This window comes from Trachymyrmex cornetzi, unplaced genomic scaffold, assembly GCF_001594075.2.
Source record: "Trachymyrmex cornetzi isolate Tcor2-1 unplaced genomic scaffold, Tcor1.1 scaffold724, whole genome shotgun sequence".
Taxonomy (NCBI): Eukaryota; Metazoa; Arthropoda; class Insecta; order Hymenoptera; family Formicidae; genus Trachymyrmex; species Trachymyrmex cornetzi.
This window is the reverse complement of record NW_017300053.1, coordinates 124,157-138,336: the sequence shown is the minus strand read 5'-3', so window position 1 is coordinate 138,336 and position 14,180 is coordinate 124,157. Positions and strand designations below refer to the sequence as shown.

At 39.2% G+C, this 14,180-nt stretch overlaps 1 protein-coding gene across 1 annotated transcript in view; it reads left to right on the top strand.

The window, feature by feature from the left end:
* The first annotated feature begins 5,040 nt into the window (after nucleotides 1–5,040).
* Nucleotides 5,041–14,180, top strand: part of Shrm (shroom) — a 122,705-nt gene continuing 113,565 nt past the window's right edge. The window contains exon 1 of the mRNA XM_018517745.1: nucleotides 5,041–5,492. The gene's annotated coding sequence lies outside the window, so the exon portion shown is untranslated. The remainder of the gene's footprint in view (nucleotides 5,493–14,180) is intronic.

Below are 14,180 nucleotides of genomic sequence, written 5' to 3'. Positions count from 1 at the left end.
GCGTTAGATTAACAAACGCGTTTCATTGTCAGCGTGTGGGTAGTTCCATTCATTCATCCACCCACCGAAGCACGGAGTAATTTAAGAGATTGTAAAGGTTATCCGTACATTCGCATACGGGCGTGCGCGATCCCAGAATCACGAGTAATCGATCGAAAAAGGATGTTCATTAATTTCATGTAGGCGTAGAATTGACTTCAGCGACAAGATAAAATCGAGCGAGGGTGTATCTCCCGCTGTTTGCATCGAAAGGGCGAGGCAACGATCGGGTGAGGGCTCCCTCGCATGATTTGGGGCCAATTAGGGCCGGCGTTGAAGCCATTAATTCCTTTTAGTAATTTGTCCATACCCGGAATTGATTTAAGGCCGACACGTGGATCGAAGGTAAGACGAATGGCTCTGTGTAGGCCACAAGAAGAGGTGACGTGTCAATTAAGCTACCCTACAATTCACCAGAAAATTATGTACAGAGGCCACGATATACATGTGGTACGATAAATCACGGCCGGTTTCTCAAATGATTTTCGATTTGATGATTATTTATGCATGTCGATAACCTATCGTGGTGTTGCTCGGCCATCGAGCGAATATGCAAGAAGTCATGGAATGGCCGTTTAATCGCGTTTGCTTAAACCTGTTGCCAGATATTTTACAAAATTTCTAAGTTGTTTTGATGTTATATACATTTTATTCATATATATACTTATGTCATATCTGCAAGGCTAATAAGAGGACGGCTATTTTTATTTAAATTTGCATGTTTGAATATTTCTAAAGAAATCTCATCCGATGTTTGTCGCTTTTTTCTTAGATCTGTATCCTTTACCGTCCCTTCGTCAGGTAAAAAATTCACACAATACGCGATTGTATGAATTTTTACCTGCGCGTCCGAGACATATACCTCCGGAAAACTCTGTTTTTCGAAAAGAATTCCTGCATTTCCTTTTTTATCTTTTTTTTGTTCATTTTCTATGTGGTACCTTTTCTTGTTTTCCTTTTCTAGTACAAACTGTCTATCCAAATATTCTTTTCTTTTCCTTCTTTCCCCTTTTTTCCGTTTACTTTTTTATTAATTATTATTAATATATTTTTTGTACAGAATTTTTTCTGTGCTGTTATATCTAATCTTAAAAAATATATATGTCTTAAATTATCAAAGATGCTTATTATGTATTTTTGCGCTAACGACGTATGAAAGTCAGTGATTTTTTTGCAAAGCAAATTTAATGAACTTCCGTCAAGATTTCTGTTTCTTTTAAATTTAATTCGCATCCACAGCAATATCTTGCGAAAATTTGTTTCATTTCTTTTCTCTATTTCATTCATTTGATCAAAACGCCAAGTATCAGAGTTCAACACTTTCGGCAATAAACAACGACACCTCGATCGGTATCGCGTAAACCGAGTGGCTGGTCCAAAGCGAAACCATGCAAAACAAAGAGAAATCTCCTGGCGAATTATGCAGATCGGTTGCATTTGCATTTGCTTAGCATATACCCCGGTTGTTACACGGCCCTACTTGGACTTTCTCATGTGGTTACCATAAAAAAAATTAAAGGTATCTAAACCCATGAATCCCGCAGTTGATCTCTCACACGGCCTCGCCTTTTCCCAAAATCGATTTATCGATCTCATGGCGCTTTACCCTTTCCAAATTGGATCAATTGAAGTTTTCAACATTAATGCCGATTTCTCAACAATGCAATGCATTCACGTGAATACGAGACTTGAATAATCGACATTTAATGATTGATTCAGAACCTTTAATTCAGTGTGTGCATGTAAATAATGAAAAATCTAACTATTGTGAAACCATAACGATCTAAGATTTATACAGCTTTAATTTTTTAATTAATTTGTGTTTTGTCTAAATTATACAACAAGAACTAAATTGCAGTAAATTATAATCGAAATAAAGCTCTTTAAGAAATGCGGTTTGCTGTGTAGAGACACTTGAATCGACAGGTGGTGCCTGCTGGCTGATGCGAAGCATCCTGTCCACCTTCCCTATCGCTCACGAATTTTGTAAAAGGTCGAGCGTAACGCGGCAATTACGCGAACGCGGAACCCTTCCGTAAAAGGGAAAATTCACGTTAAGGAATCGTGTTCGTTCTCAAGGTCGACCGGTATCCTACCGGCTCCTGCCGCGGCCTGCATAACGCGTTTCTATTACGCGGTCAATTGCAGCGATTGTTGCGTGTCTCTCGCAATCAGTGGCTTTCGGTCTACACGTGCTCCATATCGCGCGCATTTGTCCTCCATCTCTTTTCCTATCCTATCTGCACTTTTGAAGAGCTCTCAACCCGTTTATTTCAAGTTAAAAATATTCGACAAGCTGCACATTAAATATTCTAATCGCGACAAATTGCTCTTCTATTTTTCATGTTTTACTTTCGATTTCTTTTGAAGTCGATGGCAGAAATCTCCATATCGCCGGCATCGCTATTGTTTCAATCACGACAAAACTCAATTTCCCGTTTCGTTCGACGGGCGGAACTAATTTCTCGAAAAACTCTGTTGATACCGCGCTCACGAATAAGGTCGGACAATCTGCTCTTCCTTAAACCAGTTATCACGGCACAACGGTTTCTTTCGGGGCTGATTGCGTTCACGAAAATGGCGTAATCATCGTGATTAACGAGGAAACCATGTCGTCGTCCTCGTCGTTCTCTTTCGTCGCTGAGCCTCTAATTGGAACACGTCGGCGTTCGAGAGACGTGAGCCACGTATCGGAGAACTCGCGGCGAGGTAACACATTTGGGTCGATACCTCCGATACACGAAATCTCCGTATGAATGCTTGCATGCTTATATGCAAATAAATAAACGGATACATCGTATTGTATATACACAATGTATCGACACTCGACGCACGTAAGAGCAGTTATCACAGTCTTACCGCGAAACAATGACGTTTCAGCGATGCGTTTTCACTCGAACGTGCTCGCTGTTGCGGGCAGTGTTATCAAACATTGGGGAATGCTTTAATTGTGCCTTTAATTGAATCGACCTCACCTCTCCGGGTCAACAGCATCGAAGGACTCGACGTCCTTGGCCACAACCGGCAGATGGTCGGCAAGACGTTGGTCGGTGCAATCCGGCTCACGGTGCACACCAATGCTGGTATGTGCATTCGTGCCCGTACGATCTAACTTACGAGGCAACATCTCGTTTCTTTCGAACTAGCCGCGAACAAGAGCAAGAAGATACCGGGCACCTTGAGTGCCTCGACGACCGAGAATTTCCTCGGGGATATTGTCGCGACTTCTCGCGCCGCGCCGGAACGTTCGCATAGGAACGCCTCGCCTGCTCGTCGCTTTCCTTCTTCCTTTTCTTTCCCCTTTTTCTCCGGCGATTTTCATTTTCGATATTACATCCCGTCTGCGAAGATCGGGTTACATTAACTAGTACTTTATGCGCCCCGCGAAAATTATTCTCGATCCACGACTGTAAATAATGCCATTGTGAACACGGCCCTCTCGTGGACCATTGCGCAAGATGCTGCGTACATATTATACGGATGCTTATCCCGCACGGCAATGCATTTCATCGTTACGCATAAATGTGAAATTATGTAAGTACTGTGTAAGCGTGTAATAAGTGTAAACCAATACAACATTTTAGACTTTACGAGACGATACCTGCGTGGGTGTCGCTCGTTGTAAGAAACTCGGAGTAATTCTTATGAAGAGGAACGCACGTGTTCGGCGTTGTGTGGCAATAGATAAGCGTCCATAAATTTCTACCAAAACGATAATCTGTTATCGTTAAGCGTAATGTAATTTTATTCCTAAGTAGTATGTCGTTTAAATAAAAATTTTCCCGACAATTACAGCAAGAAATTACGATGAATTGCAAAAAAATATACTCATAAGTATTTCATAACTATCTCGTTGCTTTTTGAATTAAAATTCGCAAAGATTTTTCCTAGTCGCGTGAATTAAAATAATTTTTTATATTTTCTAAATTTTTTGGAGTGAAAATTAAGTCAGTCTTGAAAAAATGTGGCTCAGTTTTCAATTTTTAAGAATGAGACTTCACACTTTAGAATGAGACTTACTTAAAAAATTTTAGAGAATAGAAATCTTGAATTTGTGACTTTAAGACAGTTACTTATATGTTTACTCTGTTTTAACGTTACTTATCTAGGAAAATGTTTTATCTATATGGTCGTATGATGCTAATATTGAAATTTTGACGTGGATTAATTAGAGATTATTAAATAACTCTAGAGAGGCAGCTTGTGGCTATTAAATAACGTATCTTGACATCTAGTAAGCATTGTGAATCATTTATGACGTCGCTTTTATCACTTTCTGATTCGAATTTCGTTGTGATTAATATAAGCTAGTTTATAATTCCACGAAAGAAAGATAATCTTCCTTCTGTGCAACAGATTAAAATTCATATGTTTGTTTTGCAACTTCCATGTGTGTGAATGTAAAAATTATTCTTCCTCATATCACGCTTATAATTTTGTAACAAATCTTGATTTATTCAAATTAATTCCCATCCCACGCACATAATTTTTTACATCGAAAGAGTGTCTTTAATTAAATTTGGACGCAAGAATTCGATGCGCTATGTAGATCTGTTAATTAAATTTCCTAATCGCTGATTTGTAAACCTAAGAAAGGAATCCAAGAGCGATGCTCGATTAAGGTTCGATTCGAATCGGCGCGAATTTAGCGCGCCGCGTATCGCAAAGTACCGGCGGGATAACGTGGCCGAGAAGCGAACGGAGAAGAGGGATAATAGACATAGATTATAGCAGTCTTAAGGGCTTCTACGGCGCGGAGAAACGAAGAGCGGGCAGTGCGGTCGTTTGCCTTGGATTGCCTTCGAACCGGCGGAGAGCACCGGCACGGCGGAGAGCACCCGATCCCGATTCCGATCCCGGCTGGTTTCCGCCACGCATTCCATCCAGTCGAATCGGCCACCCTCGGTCTTGTACGTGAATCTTCGGCCGTTGTCGGCTTCCATCGGTCACCCCGCGCGGCACCATGGTCGGCTAACATCGGCAACAGTCGTGCAACGGCGCTCGCGCGGAATGGATCGCGGGCCGTCTCTTTTATTACGAACGCGCCGATAGAATGACGGTATCTCCGTCGACGTCGTCGCGAGACGTTAGAGATACTCGTACGTAGACTAATAATGCACCGATCGACGACATTGCGTGGTGAATCACTGTTTCCGGAATTCGAGCACGGAAGGAAATAGAGAAAGAGAAGGGAATATCGAGGAGGAAACCATCTTTTCTCGCGCGTGCTTTCGAGAGAGCCAGCGTTCCGGCGGTGTGACGTGGTGTTAATGTACAGTGGGTGTGCTGATTTCATCGTTCCTCCCGCGCTTCGACTCGTTTCGCCGTCGTCCTCTTTGGATCTTAAGGACTTCGCGATCTACCTGGAACACGGATCTCTCTCTACGATAATAAGCGGCATAGCAACGACGATCGAGCGGAGCGGAGCTGCAGCCGTCTTCGTGCATCAACAGGTGGGGATCAGCTACAATATCAGCTTCTATGTTTCTCCGCTTCTCTCGCCGACACCTGCGCGTCTCGCGCCAGGTGGCGGCGAAGGCCCAGCCGTCTTTAGTTCCTAAGGGTTTCTAGGCGACACCTTAAGGAAGCCCGTTGCTCGCAAGCACATTCGCACCTGTCCATTCCTACGGGCTCTCACGTTTTTCTTGAAAACGCGATAACCTGATACCACGTGCTTAGCGGAGACACGGTCATTGCATAACGGATACTTACTCGCGATTTGGCCTCGTCTGTTCCGTGTTTCACGCTTCAATTCCTTAAACCAACTCTCCGTTCGCGATTCAAGCGCGCAATGAGAGTTGTGTATAAATCTCTTGACTGTGTTGGCTGTCGCACACATGTTTGATTTAATTTCAGCGTAAAGAAATGTTATCGCAATTGCTCGCAAGTTTAATATTATGCGAGCATCGAAGAGTTTAATGCCAACGATTAAAATCCAGCACTCTCGACGTGTGTTCTGAAACTTGCTGAACGCGCGTAACGGTCTCGATTTTCGGTTCACATTCCTTCTCTTTTCGCGAGAATGAAAGGTGGCGTGAATTTTAAGAAATCGTTCTTCTACCTGAGCAAATTCTGGGGTAGCGATCCCTGCGGGTCTCTTGCCTTATGCTTTCTCGTTTCTTCACTATGTCCGAAAATCGTCTGCGTATATTGTGTTCGAATCTCGAAACAAGAAAACAATATATAACGCGCATATTCCCATGTGGAAGATGTGTACGGTACCACATGGAGCGCCATTAATGGAGAACCTCGACATTCCTAGCACTGGAAAAAGAATCTAGTTGCATTAATTAGAATTCTCGCTGAAAATGGATAAATCAAAATTTTCTGGTTGAACACAACCAGAATTTTGATTCATTTTCAACCAGAAATTTTGTCCGTTGAAGAAATCTTCTTCAACACCGACCGACGGGTGTATTGAACCGATTTTCCGGTTGGGCCATTGTTTCGTTCATGGTCTTGGCGTACTTTCTTCCAAACGTGGCGATCACCTCTTCGCTTCAGCCGAAGAAGGCTGTCGCATTTGCACGTACAATCAAGAGTCACCACTTTGAGTAGGTTGTTGACTTCGTGAGTCTTCTCTCGAGTCATGTCGATTTTTTAATAATGAACTTGCCAGTGTTGTTTGCGCGCGCGCTGCGGCGCAACGATGGCCTTGACATCAGGTCGATACCAAGGCTGGTGCCTTGACCTTTTCCACGGCGCGTTCGTAGGTTGCTTCTTCGGCACGGCGAACGGCGTGGATAAGCGTGATATCGACGCACCATGCCGCGCAGCCGCGTGAATCGGAGCGAGAGAGAATTTATTAAATTCTCTCTCTCTCCTCGAATATAGAGGCGTGCGTTGTAACAGGATTGCGAGTGTTAATACAACGTGCGAATATAATTGTGTGAAAGTATAGTTGCGCGGGTTGATCTTAGCGAATGTACGATCAGATAGGAAAGGTATTAGCTATTATGTGCTAATTCTCAAATTAAAATATGTGTTTAATTTGTAAAATAAAATTTAGGCTGTAATTACTTGCATATTTTCATTGTGTGAATCAGAGAGAGAAATAGCTTACGTATAATATTTATATTATTGGCCAGGATTAAAAAATGCTAAAAATATATTAAAAAATACGTGAATGTAATTCTCTACAGTAATTATAATTTTAATAAAATATACTTACAGTTATAATATGTTTTCATTGTCTTATATGACTCCAAAATTATTTTAAAATTTTCGAATATACCTAATAATTTCATTATCCAGGTTTATGAATCTATACTCTGTCGCGAATTGGAGCGAAGAAAATTAATTAAATTAATTTTTGAATAGTCATACTGGCATCGGGGTCATGTTATGAATAATTTAAATTATGTGGTTCATGTAGTAAACGTAGAATTAACTAAAGTGAGATATGCGTACGTTGATTGTTGAATATTATTAACTTTAGCACTGTAAATTAAATTAAAAATATAAAACTTATCTGTATTTTATAGATAAAATTAGGAAACTATTTAGAAAGAATGATGAAACAAAATAAGTTTCTTCTACGTGCTTGTATCGATTATGCATACAACGAAACATGAGCCACCTGGAAAAGAATTTTACGCAAAGATGGAAATGTCACATTCGAGTATCAGCTAGTTATTCATGTTTACGTGACGGTTGGTAATTATAGAAGTGATTACGTAATTGCCAATGAAAGTGTTCATACGTTTGGTAGCAGTCAATGTAATTCGGTTTCGACAAACATATTTACCGATGCAAAATCGTTACAAAGCCAATACCGGAAAGTAAAAAAGGTCACCGCTACTGCTAATGCGTTCTCCACAAGTATTCGTGTATAGAAGATTCCTTTCATGAATGGAAAGGTATTACTATAAAGAACCGACTAACTACTTTTAAGAATCGAGAATTCTGCCGTATAGATAACTTGACGTGTCAGACATTGATGTAGGTAGCTACCTGTAATAATTATGGCTGGTCCGATGCATACCGAACACACCCGAAGAGACCTCCAAACGTAACGCTTATTAAAATACCATCGTTAAACGCTTCGATCGCGGTCGTGATCCTTCGTGAAGGGGCTACAGTGAAAGTTGCTGCGTACGAGCTATCGTGCCCTTTGACCATGGACACATTACTATTACGTAATGGTATATTGGAACTATTAACCTTAGAACGATGAAGTAACGTGATTTTACGTATAATGCCGGGAAATTACGCTATAAAATAATTAACAGTAATATTGATCGAGTTCATATCAATTCACATTAAAAAGGAGCAATTAATTGATAAAATTATCTTATTACATTATTTAAATTAAATTTTAATTACTTTATTTCCCATGAGATAATTTTAGAAGTAGGAAAAAATATTAGTCTATTTGTTGGTGTTGAGTTATAAGCTGATTAGCTTTATTTTAAGACTTAACTCTCAAAGTAGAATAGACTAGAGATTTAGGAAACTAGAGATAAAACTTATGAACTTTGAAAATCTTATACCTGCTTAGCCAGCTTATCTAAATCTAGTTTATTTTCTTTAAAGGAAAAAGGTTTTCCGTTTACACATTTCTTGCGAAAAATCTGTTTCCAAAGGATTTCTTCAAGAGAAAGATGACTGATCTCTATTTCTATAGTCAAAGAATTGTATTTTGTAGTCGACGGGGTGTCTGACAGCAAACTGATTTCATAAAATTTACAGATTCCGATGTCGTGTGAAATGGAGAAGACTAAAGCAGAGAGAGAGAGAGGGAATGTACGAAATGTACGAAAGGTGAAACGCTCGAAATTGCCTTGAAATCGCGCGCGCATTGCACAAGAACGAGGGAGGTTCCTTAAATTATGTGAACCTGCTGTGCTCATTCGTGTTTAACGAATGTAGACTTCCAGCTCTCCCAGTTGCATTTCTTTGATTATTAGATAGAAGATCCACTCGGACTGGAACACGTTCTGATTTCTTCGTGAAGATCAGTAGTCGCTTTCCAGGTCGTCCATGCGGAATAACGTGATTTATCCTAATGATTATACACAGTCTATCTCAGCTGAAAAGATCATTACTTTGAAAAATAACCACAAATTGTGAATAGATCAGTTCATTAATGGCTTTAGTTACATACGATATTTTCTAAAGCTTAATAACGAGAAAAATATTATTTCAACAATTTTTCTAATATTTTTTAATTGAAGAGAGATATATGGAAATTTTATTTGGTATGTCGCATATCTCCTGACCACTCTAGACGTAGTGCATTGATTAGGCAGTCGACATCGTTTATTCGCCGTATTATTCCGAAGGGTAAGAGCAAAAAGCAGCACATTAATTCGATTCTGTTGGCATTATACATTCGAGAATAGCGAATGACTCCGACTAAATAACTGTTTAGGCCGTTTATCTCGGAGCATCTTGAATATTTTCCCCATCACATTTCTGTTCGGCCTACCGTTTCGTGCGTACTGTGGTAATATGCCGATGGACATTGTAACCGGATGTCCTTCGTATCGAGAAAGAGAAAGAATAGAACGAAGGAATAATAGGTGGAATGGTAGTCGGGGGTAATCTATTTTGCATTAATATTCCTGTTGGCAGGCAATAGCCATTGAAATTGCGAGCTTCCAGAGCGGGCATAATCGACGATTGGCCCATAATCTTGGGAATCAACACGAAGGGAGGTTAAATGGTGAATGAGCATGGAGTTCAAGAAGCGGAAGAGCCAAAGAGGGAAGGACGATGGAAGAGCATATTGCCGCGGGATGTCGGCCGCGTGCGCCTCTAAACATTGTAAATCGTGAAAATCGGACGCACGTAAATCCCCGAAGTACCTCGCGGCAGTAATGAGCGATCGGGGTAAATGTTGGAAGGGCGTTATTACCGGATCGCAATTGCTATTTCAGGAGTAAAGCCATTCTTTCGTATGATGATCAGACAGACCGGGATCCGCGGTGTATTTATTACATGCACGGAAGTATGTCTTCCAATTTTTCCTCTTTTTTTTTATAAACTGCACATCCCTGTAGCTCCAGATCAATAGCATTCAATCGTCTGTGACCAACGAGTTATCTGATGTCTTGATCATTAATCCGACTACTTATCTGTTTTGAAATATGAACACGCGATATCTGCCGTTCTAATCCATATTTTACTGTGCAACGTGACGTCTAGGATGAGAGAGAGTTACTGAATGAAACTTTCGTTTGTAGGACCTGTCCTGCGTAATTTTGTTCTGAGTAATTGTCTGTAAAAAACCACTGGAAACGAACATTTTTCATTGTGTGACACGCTGATGTTAATATCTCTTCAGGTTAATCTCAGTGTTTTTGTTGTAGCTTTCTTTTTTCTGCAGAATTCTCAGGTTTCTCATAATTATTTGTAATCGTCCGGAAAGCGCAATATGACACTAAGATACATAAAATTCATTTCATGAGACAAGAAGCACGCTGATCTATTTCTACGTTGCAAATTACTACTCTGCTCTTATTACTGGTCGTCGAAATCGATGTTGCATAACAGGACCATATTTGTCATGTGAAAGTGAACGATTGTCATGTCGATGGTCCGTGGCGCAGGACCAGTTTAAACTGTATGCTTCGCAATGCACTAATAATAAGGAACGCTCGATCACGACTCGAGATTTTATGAACTCGCGCGTGTGGCCTTTCGCATCGTGAACGACTACGATGCGTGCCACGGCACTCAAGTCATTTGTGACAATGAGCGATTCTGCAAATGTCGATGACACGCCACGGAGAACAGAGCGGTCATTACGGTCGGTACACTCGCGAACCGTGAACGATCGCTGGAAAATTATCGTTCCGGGCGCGAGCGGCCACGCTCTTGTCGTGCAGCGTTTCCGATTGCAACATAAGTTCCAGTTTTCAAACGAGAGGCCATTCGTGCGATAGAAGATGACATTTGACATTCTGTCTATTTAAACGGACAAGTGATGATTAACAAAAATATTATAAGGTGACATGAAGTTTCTCACTTGTATTATATTTAAATATTCTTGAACGATAATAAGAGCACATTATTTTTTACTTTCATTTTGAATTATATATTCGAATAAGTATTTTTAATTAAAAGGATATTAAGAAAATATGTGGCTTAAATCATTGTAAACTCTACTTTTTTAAAAAAAGGTAAAAAAAAGGTAAAAAAAAGGCGCCAAGTGTTCATGTACCTTCCACAAAAAACTGTACTTTACATAAACTAAAAAAAAACCGTTACATAAATAATATAATTCAAGTGGTAATATTTTGTTAACTTTTTATTATAAATTATCCCTCAGTAGTACGTATGTGTTGCATGTATTAAAAAAAAAATGAAATTAAATCTTTAAATTATGCCAATTGGAAAAAGTATATATAATTTCTTGCAACATATAACACATACTATTGTATTTTGTAAATTGCGAAAAGAACATATATTTTATCGCAACATATAACATTTAATTAACGAGACAAAATGATACGTAGCTTTATCTTTCTATTCAAGAGTCTTTTATATTTGCAATGGAATACAACATTTAATCTCAAAAAATTAAAGACGAAGCATCACAAAATGAGAAAATTTTATGAAAATAAAATTTTTTATGTAAAAAAACTTGGCGCGCTGCTAGACCTCAAAATATAATAAGTAAATGTTACAGAAAATGTTTACTGTAAATTTTACAGTAAATGTTACTGTAAAAGAAATAAACAATGTTTACTGTTTAATTAACATTAACTAACATTAAAATTACAATCACAATTACAATTAAGATTATAATTAATTTTATTGTAAACTCTATATGTTTCTGCAAACTTTATTGAAACTAGTCAACAATGATGTTAAAGAAATATTAATTATGAAACGGAGTTTGTTTCTTTTTTTTTTACATTTTAAGTTTGTTTTTGTGGGTTAATTGCAACTGATAGAAGTATAAAATAAATTGCGTGTATATACATTGTATATAAATTGAAATGCTGTATTTAGCAAAAGCAAACATGTTTGAAGCATCTATCGTTCCGGTTGAGATTTTAAATATCATGTTACTCATAAATCGTTACTCATATATCGCAGAAATTGTTGACCTAAAAAACCAGTCAGCCTTTATTATAACATAGTTTGTATTACGCTCGTTATACGACAAAAAACGGATGTAGAATTTTTTCAACATTATATTTTTGTATGCCGAACATCATTCATATGCACTATTTTATCGACATAATTTCCATACGATAGATCGGATAGATTAATAATAATGTTTGATAATCGCACGCGCGTTCACTGTATTTAACGTTGAGTCCGGTTCCTTTTTTTTTCGTTTCTCGGTCCAGCAAACCCGGCTGGTGTCATTGTAGAAAATCAAATTATCAGTTGTGGTGATCTTGTAAAAAACCAATAGTCCTTGACTGAAATAAGGCCGTGTATTACCAGTTAGAGAGTCGCCTATTATTACATTATTTGACCTGCATTATGTTCATTTCGTCGATTAGCTCGATTCCAAAAGAATCTACATAAAAGATACTTGCGCTTGACGCTATCTTGAGACGCAAAAATTCAACAGTCCTATCAGAGCACGTGATTTAACGCTCTCGTGTAATTTATTTACAATCGTCTCTTATCGCGATATCGTCGCTCGTCTTTGTTTCCATAATTATTTAAATTTCTTTTATGTTTCTTCGAAGAGATCGAATTAATAACGTATCCCCCGAAGAGCGACTGCAAATGTATAACCTTCTATTAATTAATCCCGCCGTATTGCCTATTGCGTAACAAAGTTCCGTACTCTCTTCTCAAGATAACGGTTTCTCGGGATGATAAAGCACTATTTATTCACAGCAGAGTCACGTAGTCGCTTTGACAGTTAAGACAAGCACGCTTTTAATCAACACAATAACCCTGTGCGCACTAATTAATTGAGAATCCATAGTCATACATCTTCGACAAACATAACAAAGCAATGTAACCAGGCGTTTTTCGTCTTTCTTGAATTTTTTCAATGTATCTTGAAATTATCTCTCTCGCTTTCTTAGACTACTCACAACGTGTAATTCTTTTACCTTATTTCTCTCTCATTAGGAGATCTCGATCATTTCATCATTGATCGATGATGCGTGGAGACCGTTATACTGATTTCAGTATTCAATTCAACTACAGTCTCATTATTATCCTAATTAGTAATTGACGAAGCATACGATTCGTAGATGCGCCCGATTATAGATTATAATGTTGTTAAATTCCAAGAGCTAGCTTTCGTATGAAGTTTTAGAAGAACGATAATAATCGAACAGCTGTTTTTGCATCGATTCATTCGGATATCTTACGACCAATTCGTTCCACATTTTGCTCTCTGTTTCAATCGTTAGCGACGTTTCTGAACGCCGTTAGTCGAATGTTAATTACGGGGATCGACAAGAAACGTATTCGTTTCGTAGAATACAAAGTTTTTGTTTGCATACTTACGATTGTTGATGCATTATCGTAAGATACGGCATTTATCTACGCTAGTCGGGTTTACCGATCTTATCGCCATGAATGATAACATCAATAAAACGGCAGAATCGACCCGTATCCAAATGGCAAAGTTTCCCAAGTGTTTTCCGAGGAATTACGCAAAACTGCACAAAACTGCGCCACAAACGGTTCCTTGAATGTCAGGTTAAACATCGCGCGACCGGAGCTTGATACGCTTAGTACAATAGGCTGGGAAAACTACTTGGAGAGCGACGCACTATATTCAGCTGCTTTATTACCGGGACTCATTATGCCACGATGTACCGTAAAGACATTAGGCTACATCGTTACAATACGTCCGCTACAATAATCCATTAGAATTCGTTATATAAACGGATACAATTTTTCCTTTTTGGGAAGCGGTCCCGTTTGTTTGCGCTGGATCTCGTCTGCATTGTGATTTTAATGAAAGAAAGCACTCTCGCGAAGGGTCGCGTTCTCCAATTCACGCGAGAAGTGACGAAACACCCATGAGAAATATTTCTACGTGCTGCATCCTAACGCCCGCGTGGAGCAGGTATTGTTGCATCGCAGCGAAGTATTCGACGACTGTTGATTTAGGATCGAGAGCAGCGTAAATAAATGTCGGTCGCGGAACGGAGTGCGACTGGGACGATACACGATGTTCGTTCGTGATTTCGATCTCAATGTCAAAC